We start from the raw sequence: 10941 nt of genomic DNA, 5'->3' as shown, positions 1-10941 counted from the left end.
AGGTAAGTCCTACCCCACATAATTAATCACATGATGCAGTGCGCACACACCATTTGAATGGGAATACCCATCAACTTTGTGGGGGCCTGCCCCCTCAAATATTTTATTATTTTATCAACTATTTTATTTGATTGCCCCCACGGCCCCTCAATTATTTTGTTGTGGGGCTCAAAGCCCCCACAGCCCCTAAGAGTGGGCTCCTGTATCTAGTACACAACCATGGGACCTGTTTTCAGGGTAGTTTTTGTTGGAAAGAGTTTTTCAGATGTTACTTTTTTTTTACTGATGTGATCTTAACATCACAAGCCATGCCCAAGACCTACAGATGTGTAAAAATCTAGGAATTAAACCATTGCCATTTCTGATACAGCTGAAACCACAGTGGACTGAAGCCGTTCCAGTTTGCACATGGTTCAGGCCAATAAACAGCTTGACACACCTGAACCACGTCAGTTCTGTTCTTTTGTAAACCGCATCTCTGACAGTCAAAATTATGGCAGCTAAATTGGCATGAATGAGGGATTGCTAAAAGTCTATTACAGTGGTACCTTGGGTTACAAACACTTCAGGTTACATACGCTTCAGGTTACAGACTCCGCTACCCCAGAAATAGTACCTCGGGTTAAGAACTTTACTTCAGGATGAGAACAGAAATTGCGCCGCGGTGGTGGTGTGGCAGCAGCGGGAGGCCCCATTAGCTAAAGTGGTACCTTGGGTTAAGAACAGTTTCAGGTTAAGAACGGACCTCCGGAACGAATTAAGTTCTTAACCAGAGGTATCACTGTATTATTATTATTATTATTATTATTATTATTATTATTATTATTATATATACTGCCCTATACCTGAAGGTCTCAAGGGAGTTCACAGAATAAAATCAAAATATAAAACCACAAAATACATAATAAAACTAAAAACAACCCAATAACCCCCACCCCCCAAAAAACACATTTTAAAAGGGCATAGGATCCTCACAACATTTAAAGTAAGACAATTAATAATCCTGGACAAGAGTCATTCGTTGGACAGACCACGATCTCAGAAATGTCTGTGGCAATATTTATTGACAACCAAATTGGCTGGGTGCCTTTCTGATACAAAGACAAAAATAAGATGGGGGGGGGGGTTAGCTTTGGCTGTTGAGCAGATGTAATACTAGTGCTTCATCTTCTGCAAGGGAAAGGCCTGTATCTAATGTTGCAAACGAGTCCTCATTGCTGAGTTTGATCTTGGCGCTGTTTCTATGGCTGATGCGCTTCCACCACAACATTGTTTGTCCATCCCAGGGCCACCATGGCTTTCTGGGTCAGCCTCTTGGTCAGAGTCCGTATATCTTCCAGCATCTGGGAGGATGCTTGGATCAAATTCAACATCACTTTAGTCACACACACACACACACACACACACACACACACACACACACACATATATATATAACATTTATATACCACCTTTATCTTCCAAGGGTCTTGAGGTGGTGTACGTGGTTCCCCATTTCATCACAACAACCCTATGAATCAGGTTAGGCTAAGAGATGGTGACTGCCCCAAGGTTCATGGCTGAGTGGGGACTCGAACCCTGCTCTCCCAGGTCATAGCCCAACACTCTAACCATTACACCACACTGGTTTATATTGTGTCCTTGTGCAAATAGGAGGTGTGTGACCTGTGCTGGCATAGCCTTTCTCTCACATACCCAGCCATGTGCGAATGGTGTCATGAAAAAAAAAGTGTGAGGGGTGTGCCTGAGCCTGAAGGACATCAGGGAGCGAGAAGGGGTCTATGGAAGGAGAAAAATTTGCTACTTTCCTAGCTTTCAGAGCATTGTTAGCAGATAGGGATGTAACTGTTTTGGAGACATGCAATTCAGTTATTTAGACACAGCTCAGTAAGGATGATGATCTCATCTCTCCGATAAGGTTGTTTGACCTAATTGTAATCTGCTAATTTTATTCAAAAAGAAAAGAAATCAATCCTAATGTTCTTCCATGCCCTTTCTGTTCCTGAAATTGGAAAACAGGGCCTGTGGGACAGGAAATCTTAAAAGTCCTTCTGGATCAAGGACAACACACACATCCCCGCCCATATTTTGGATTTTGCAGCTGTTGTTTCTCATAATAACAAAGGTGCCAAAGGCTTTATAGGTCAGGCTGAAAGAAGCTGAGATTCCATCCGCTTCCCAGTCTTCTTCTAGTAAGCTGGGGAGACTGGGAAGCAAGAGTTATGAGGATGGAAAGGAAGAATGTGAGAATGGAACAGAGTCCAAGAGGTTTAGCAGAGGAGGCTTGAAGGGGAAGAGAGAACCCTATGCAAGAAAGGCTATACAGTAGGGGGTCAAGAAATTCATTTCGTGGGGGGGAAAAAGGAAACAGAGCAGAGCACAAACAGATAGGATGATAGTTGTGGGCCTTTCAGAGTTTTGCCCTGAAAAACGTTGTTGTTGTCGTCGTCATCAGTTGGTCTTAAGAAACAATGGAGTGCGCTTCAAGGGGTGAAGTCAAAACGCTGCATTAGCAGCACCAAACTGATATCCTTGGGGCGCATGCCTGGGCAGTGTGTATGGAGGTTCTGGGCTGCCCAAAAGACACCCCCCCCCCCGCCTCACTGATGTGGTCCTAAAGAAAGCAGAGCAATACACTTGGCACCAGCTTGGCTGCAGGAGTTGCCAGAAGGAGGCATATAAGGTCTTAGGGATTCCACTCTGGATTTGTGTGGGGTTCACTCCTTAGCCCTTTCTTCTCCCAAAGATATCCTGCAAGGTAGCAGAGGTTTAGGATCAGAGTTTTCCTTTTCCTGGATGGGCTACCTTCCCAGATTGATGAGCCATATCTGCCCCTCACTTCCCTCTACAGTACATGCAGAAACTGCCTTCTTGACCCACTTTTGGTCTCATTCGCTCAATCCTCTGGAGCCTGTCTTCGCATACAGGGAAAGTCCTTGGCTACCCTCACCTGGTTTAGCCCTCCCTAACATCCCATACTCCCCGGCCTATAGATTTGTTAAATGAATGGTAAATGATGAATTAGCCCAACATCCCAACTTTGAGTCCTACACTTTGCTCCTTATTTATTTTACTTCATCAGAACACCTCTCTCCCAGGCTCTGGAATGGCTTACAGTTCACACTTAAGCATTTTGAAAAGAAATGGGGGAAAGGGGGTTAAAAAAACAAGAATCACACCTCTGGTGCTCTTCCTAGTGTCTCTTGCAGACTCTCAATAAAATAATTCCCTCTCAAAGAACATCCGTCAACATAATATTAGCAGCCAGCGGAAGGACAACAGTTGCGCCATTAGTGGCCCATCTCCTCTCTGCTCTTGAATGAATGAAAACAAAACAAAAGTTGCAACGGCCAACATAAGCCAGCGCCTGTTTAGCAGGTGGCTTCCATCCCCAGTGATCATCTAATTATAGTTTGAGCACAGAGAGTACCTGTCTGTAGAGATGAATGGGAATTTGCAGTGGTGATTGAATCACGCAGAGTTGGCACATGATTAATAAGAATCAACCAGCTGACTCTGGGAGGCCCATTGAAACTTACACCGTTGAACAGCCAGTGGGGAACAGTTCTGGCTCTTTGGATCATCCACTGTTGGATTTTATAGGAAACCTCTGTTGCAAAATCTGTCTAGCTGGAAGAAAAGATGCAAGCTGCTAAAGTTATGTTATTGCCCATAGAAGCCTCTCTAAAGTGGGGTTTTTAATGTGGGTGTCTTCTGTAACGTGTCCTTGAGGCAACGACAGTGCAATGGTGGTGGATTTGGACTGGACTGTCCAAACATCATTCTACTTCAAAAATTGTTCTGTAATGCTGTTACCACATTATTAAGATCTGGAGCATGCTAGATCAGGGCAGGCCAATGCAGCATCTAGTCTAGCATCTTGTTTTCCAAAAACTGCAAACTTAGCTCAGTCCCCTTCCTTAACTGCCTTCCTTCTTGGCCTAATATAGAGATATAACAATGAACAGGGTGGTGATACAATGACTATTGGAATCGACACAAGATAATATGACCAAGGCAACTATCTGTAAACAAACAATAAACATCCACAAAAATGGCAAAAGTAGCTTCTTTCTCAAATAGGTTTTATCTTAAACAATAGCAAACACAGTAAATAAAGAGTTTACTTGTAATATATCAGTGGTTCAGTGCTCATTTCTACTCTTCCCAAAATAGATTTTATCTTGAACAATTGCAAATGCAGTAATAAAGAGTCCAGTTCTGATATACCAGTGGTTCAGTGCTCGGATGCCATTCCAGTAATTTGACATTTCATCGCTAAAGAGCTTAGTCATCGAGCATTGTAGTAAATAATATACAAGAGAAGAGGGTATGTAAATGACTTAAAGCAGGGGTATATTTGTCCCCATCCGCATGTTTCCATCAGGAGGCACATAGAAAGAGGAGAATGTCCTTCAGTTTGTTAAACCTCCTTATGGACGTTTATTGCTTGTTTACAGATAGTTGCCTTGGTGATATTATCTTGTGTCGATTGATTTTGTATAGAGATAGCAGCCCAGCTGATGACCACTAGTTACCAAAGGAACATAGAACATAAGAAAAGCTGGATTCGACTTATCTATCTAGCCCACCATCCTGTTCTCACAGTAGCCAACTAGATGCTTATGGGAAGCCCTCAAACAGATCCTGAGTGCAACAGTGCGCTCCCCACTTACCCAGCAACTGGTAAGATTCGCCTTTATATCAAAGTGGCACCATCCAGATCTCCCATTTCATCTGCCGTCTGTAAGAGCTAGGCTGGAATCCTTCACAGTTCAAGGACAGGGGGCAGAAAGTTACTGGAATTCTGGATTAAAAACAGAATTAACAAGAAAAAAATGTAGGGTTTTCACAAAATGAAACTTGCATTCTGATAAACAAACACAAAAAAAGAAATAGAAGGAAATGATAGAATCATAGAATCTTAAGTTTTAAGGGATCCCCAGGGTCATCTAGTGCAGTGTTTCCCAACCTTTTTTGGGCAAAGGCACACTTGTTTGATGAAAAAAATCTCGAGGCACATCACCATTACAGCCCCGTGACGTCAGCGCGCAGCGTCACGCCGGGAGGGAAGGGCACCGGGGCGCTGCTGCTGCTGCTGCCGCCGCCGCTCCCGGCAGGCATGGACCCAGCTGAGGCGGCGGCGGCTGTTGTGGTGGTGGCGGCGATAGCGGGTGGAGGAGGGGACGGCGGCGGGGCCGAGGTGGCCGGCGGCGGGGGAGGCGGCGGCGGGTGGAGCAGGAGGGCGGGCGAGGCCGGTGAGGGAGTAGGGTTGCCCGGGGCTTGAGGAGCCGTCGCCGGGAGTTGCTGCTGCTGTTGTTGCTGCTGCTGCCCGGACATGCCGGCCTCCTCCTCGTCCGCTGTCTCGCGCTCCTCCCTTTTGCGCGCGCTGCCCCGCCGCCGCCCCATTGGCCGGGTCCTGTCAGCTGATCCTGTGTTATTTCCTCTGTGTGTGTGTGAGGGGAGAATGGAGAGAGAAACCTCGGCACCACCACCGCGGAGCCGCCCCCGGCTCGACACGGATCCTCGCCGCCGCCGCCCCGCCTCTCGCCGCCCGACTCGCCCGCCTCCCTCCCGCGGCACACCAGGCAACGTCTCACGGCACACTAGTGTGCCGCGGAACACCGGTTGGGAAACACTGATCTAGTGCAACCCTCTGCAATGCAGGAATCTCAGCTAAAGCACCCCTGACAGATGACCATCCAACCTCTGCTTAGAAACCTCCAAGGAAGGAGAGTCCACCACCTCCTGAGGGAGACTGTTCCACCGTCAAACAGCTCTTACTGTCAGAAAGTTTTTCCAAATGTTTAGTTGGAACCTCCTTTCTTGCAGCTTGAAACCACTGGTTCGAGTCCTACCCTCCAGAGCAGGAGAAAATTTATTATTATTATTATTATTATTATTATTTTGAATTTATATACTGCTCTATATCCAGAGGTCTGAGGGCGGTTCACAGAAAACAAGCATGTTCCCTCCTCCATGTGACAGCCCTTAAGATATCTGAAGACGGCTATTATTTTTTTCTCTCTATAGGAGAAGAATAAATAAAATCTTGCTGCTGCTCCCCCCCCTTCCCCGCCCCAGCCATCTGCTGTGGAGAGAATGAATGCCTGACCGTAAGGAGTGTAAAAACGAGAAAGTGGCCAGCAGAACAGCTGCTGCGCATCATATCCCAGCGCTCTAGCAGAGACATCTTCTAAACAATCTGACATCTGCCTCCACTTTCTCCCACTCCTGCAATTGAAAACGAAACACCCACTAATTCTGCCAGAGAGCCACAGAGAGCACAAAAATGGAAAGAAAGAAAAACAACAACAACAATCTTGCTTCTTTCTTATGTCTCATGCAGCATCCACATTCCTCCGAAGGGGCACTTCTACTGAAGGGAGACCAAAAACTGGTGTAGGAGGCCTCCATTTTTGCGGGACCTTTCAGGGCAGGGCTGGGAAACTCCCAGCTCAGAGGACTTTCAGGACTCTGTCCAGGCCATTCCTGACAGGCCACACCCTTCACTGGCCCTGCTCCTCTAGTGATTTGGGCTGGAACATGTCACTGTTACTGTGATAATACCTTTTGCTTCCATGGATGGAGAATGGAGAACGATGCGAGTCCAGTCATGCTCTATTTTGCCACACAAGCCATTGGTATGAGGCATGTGGGAGGCTGCCCTTGAGGGAATGTAGCTCTCTAGTTGATTTAGGTCCCCCTACCCCTAAAATATAAAGCAAGGCAAATGGCAGATGGAAGGAGCAATTTGTTATTTTCTTTCTTTATTGAATTTATCTACTGCCCTATACCCGGGGGTCTCAGATGAAGCCCCCCCTTCCCGTCATCCTCATGCACCCAAACTGGACCCCCCTCTCTGCACTGGGTATTTATAAATAAATCAATAAATCAATCCCTGCATTTAATGGTGACTAATATCATATGCAGTGTGGGACGTGGGTGGCGCTGTGGTGTAAACGACTGAGCGTTGGGCTTGCCAATCGGGAGGTCAGCAGTTCAAATCCCCGTGACGGGTTGAGCTCCTGTTGTTTGGTCCCTGCTTCTGCCAACCTAGCAGTTCGAAAGCACGTCAAAGTGCAAGTAGATAAATAGGTATTGCTCCAGTGGGAAGGTAAACAGCATTTCCGTGCGCTGCTCTGGTTCGCCAGAAGCGGCTTGGTCATGCTGGCCACATGACCCAGAAAAACTGTCTGCGGACAAACGCTGGCTCCCTTGGCCTGTAAAGCGAGATGAGCGCCACAACCCCAGAGTCGTTCGCAACTGGATTTAATCGTCGGGGTCCTTTACCTTTACCTAATATCATATGCAGTTTGACTACCGGGGAACACTGTCAGCTCATTGTTGACAAGCTCTTTTCCCTACTTCCACAGGCTCTCTTCCCTACCATGGTGAGACAAATTGTATTTCTATTTAAATTACAAGAAGTATTTCTAAATTTGCATCTCTACCTAGAAATCAACACATGCAATTTTTATGCAAATTTGTGCCCTCATTTGTCTTATTGCCTTGGTCCTGAGGAGAGGTCATGGCTAGCAGCCACTCTTGAAGTTTAATAGGGCATGATTTTACAAATGGCATGTTATATGTTTAACACTGACGATCTATCTATCATCTATCTATATCTATCTATCTATCTATCTATCTATCTATCTATCTATCTATCATCTATCTATCTATCTATCTATCTATCTATCTATCTATCTATCTATCATCTATCTATCATCTATCTATCTATCATCTATCTATCTATCTATCTATCATCTATCTATCTATCTATCTATCTATCTATCTATCTATCTATCTATCTATCTATCTATCTATCTTTCTATCTATCATCATCTATCTATCATCTATCTATCTATCTATCTATCTATCTATCTATCTATCTATCTATCATCTATCTATCTATCTATCATCTATCTATCTATCTATCTATCCAGTGCTTTTTTTTTTCTGGGTGTACGCAGAGGTACACATACCCCTAAAAAATTTGTGAATCTAAATTTGGCCTCATTGAGGGGCAGTATTTCAATATGAGTAGGAAAATGAGAGTACCGCTAAACATTTTTTTTTAAAGAAAAAAAGCACTCTATCTATCTATCTATCTATCTGAAGTGCCAAGATGGTAACATTTTACCATCAAGATTTGGATTGAAAAGTCAAATTTGAAAATTTCCAATTTTTGATTTGGTAGCAAAATTTCAGTTCAGCTATAGAACAGGAATTTAGCTTTATTCTTTTGGGGGCAGGGAAAGGAAAGAGGTTTGAAATGTTATACCGCCAATTAAAACAGGAGACCATCTGTTGCTTCTACCATCCAAGTGCAAAGTTCTACTAATTTTATTATAGTTTCTACCATCCATTTGACCCACAAGCTGAAGATTAAAGAGCAGGTAAGCAGTGAGAAACTAGCCCCCATGTTTTTGACTTTGCTTCGACTTAATGTGCACCTGGGTAACCATGGAAATGAAGGCAACTGTGCATTATTCTACAAGCTTCTTCTCAGCAAGAAGTCTTTTATAGCTGCATTTAGTTTTCCAGCACTGCATAATTATGTTTAGAAGTGCCTTTTAACTAATTAGTCATAGCCACTCATTCCCAGTGTTATCGTGACTCCTTCACTGATACCCAGAAGGCCTGTTCCACTGTAATGTGCTTGAGATGCTCATATATCTAGTACTGCACGCTAATGGGCTTGTTGGACTTCCTCTGTATGCAAGTTTCTACTCGAGCCCTTAAAGAAACTTCAGTGGGCACAGAAGACAGTTGCTGGAATGGGGTGTGTGTGTGTGTTAGACATTGGAGGACACCAATATAGCAAGACTGTACCTGTTGTGCTGGTTGCCTATTCCTTAGAGAGCCAGTGTGGTGTAGTGGTTAAGAGCGGTAGACTCATAATCTGGTAAACCAGATTCGCGTCCCCGTTCCTCCACATGCAGCTGCTGGGTGACCTTGGGCTAGTCACACTTCTCTAAAGTCTCTCAGAGTGTTTGTTGTGGGGAGGAAGGGAAAGGAGATTGTTAGCCGCTTTGAGACTCCTTAGGGTAGTGATAAATCAGGATATCAAATCCAAACTCTTCTTCTTCTCTTCTTATCCAGACTCAGTTTGGAGTACTGGTTTCAATCTTTCCTCCTCCCAAAAAATAACATGCTAAAAGCCACATAAAATACAAATCCCATTGCACAAATAAGATACCTTCTAAGACAAAAGAAAAACAAATAATTCATTTAGAATGATGGAGTTGCTCTAACTAATTCATTATACAGATATAAATACAACTATGTAGAGGGAGGGGGGGAAACTATTGAAAATTTAGCACTACATCTGAAGATTGAAGATTTATCTGCTGTTATTTTCTTTGTTGTTTTAAATTGTTTTTAACTGTTTTTGTTGTATTTTGCACATCTCCTTGAAACATGTATGTGGAAGGCTATTAATAATAATAATAATAATATTAATAATACATAACCATATTCCAATAAAAGATAAACATTTTTCAGATTGAAGTAAATAATGTTGCTTTTAAAAAAAATAATGTTTCTTTTTTAAAATAATGTTTCTTTTTCTTTTTTTAAAGCCATCTCCCAACTCCACTTAAAACAATTGTACATATTACAATACTCAGAAGTAGAAGGGGGGGAAACACACATCTGGACTTGCTTCATCAGGTCTTAAAAGAGAGGAGTCACAATTAGGAGTTAATTAAAGGAGAAACAGCAGTTATAGAAGAAATCATACATTCCTTCTGAAAGTGAAGGCAATTCCTTTCTAGGTGACGTTGTTTCACTTGTGTTAAGATCAGGAAGAAAGTTGTTCTGCAACATCACCCCACTGCCTTTTGAAAGGTGAACTCCTGCTGTACAATTTGCTCATATGAGTATCCTTTCAGCACAGCCTATGACTCTGCAGAATCCCCAAGAACTGTGGCAGACTTTCAGCACAAGAAGAGTGACTCAGCTGCAGCAGCAGCTGCCGATATAATAGTAAACTATCAGACAATAAGGGCATCCCTCTTGAAACGATACGTCGCAACCGCTGCTCTGGTTCAAAGCAATTGGCTCCATTTGGATCTGGTCAGAGTGCATTTGTCAGAAATTCTTGGCCAGTTAGTAAAATAAGAATAGTTTAAGATAAGAATAGGTTTCAGAGAGCCTGGTAGAGCTATTTGGCAAAAACAACTCACATATCCACACTCATTCACTGATCCTCTTAATAAGGAGAATGGAGGTACAGTATTAGAAATTGAACTGCCTGATGTGGAATGAAACAAGATGCTGCAGCTGAGCCCCCAAGGTCAGTTCACTGCTGCCTCATTGGCAAAGTGTGGAAACAGCATATTTTAAAAGGCACCACCTAAGTAAGATTTCAAGAGCAGAGTTCCATCCGGATGCAAGTTTGCTCTGCCTTAGGAAGGCATGTCTGTGCTGAGAAAATGGAGAGGGGACCCCGTCTCCTGTGAGGCTTCCACATTATAGAGTCTTGTGTTCTTTTATGGATGCCACCAGATGCATAAATGGTTATTAAGACACGCTGACATGTAGTAATTTAACTGTTCTGTCCTCTTCATTTGTAGATGTCCCTTGGGATCCCTTCCTACTCTCCAATTCTGTTATTCTAAGATTGGGAAAATGAGAAACCAAAGCTGTCAGATTCTCCCATCCCTAAGCATCATATATCAAATATTATAGGGGGAAGCACACTAGAAAGTAGCTTTTAGTTTGCATCCACAAACACCCAAATCTAACTTTTAAATATAGCATACCTAGCTACTGGACTCCTTTTCTTCCTATCTTATTCATATTTATTATCCCTGCTGCCTGCATGTCTGTCCCTTTATTGTCCTTTTGTTCATGTCTCTGCCCAGTTTCTCTGATCTGAGTTTCTAAACAGAGATTTTAAAAGGATAAATCAAAACTACCCAGGGGCTTCATTTT

Source organism: Podarcis muralis, chromosome 4 (genome assembly GCF_964188315.1).
Source record: "Podarcis muralis chromosome 4, rPodMur119.hap1.1, whole genome shotgun sequence".
Classification (NCBI taxonomy): Eukaryota; Metazoa; Chordata; class Lepidosauria; order Squamata; family Lacertidae; genus Podarcis; species Podarcis muralis.
The sequence above is the reverse complement of the archived record's forward strand: the minus strand, read 5'-3'. Positions refer to the sequence as shown.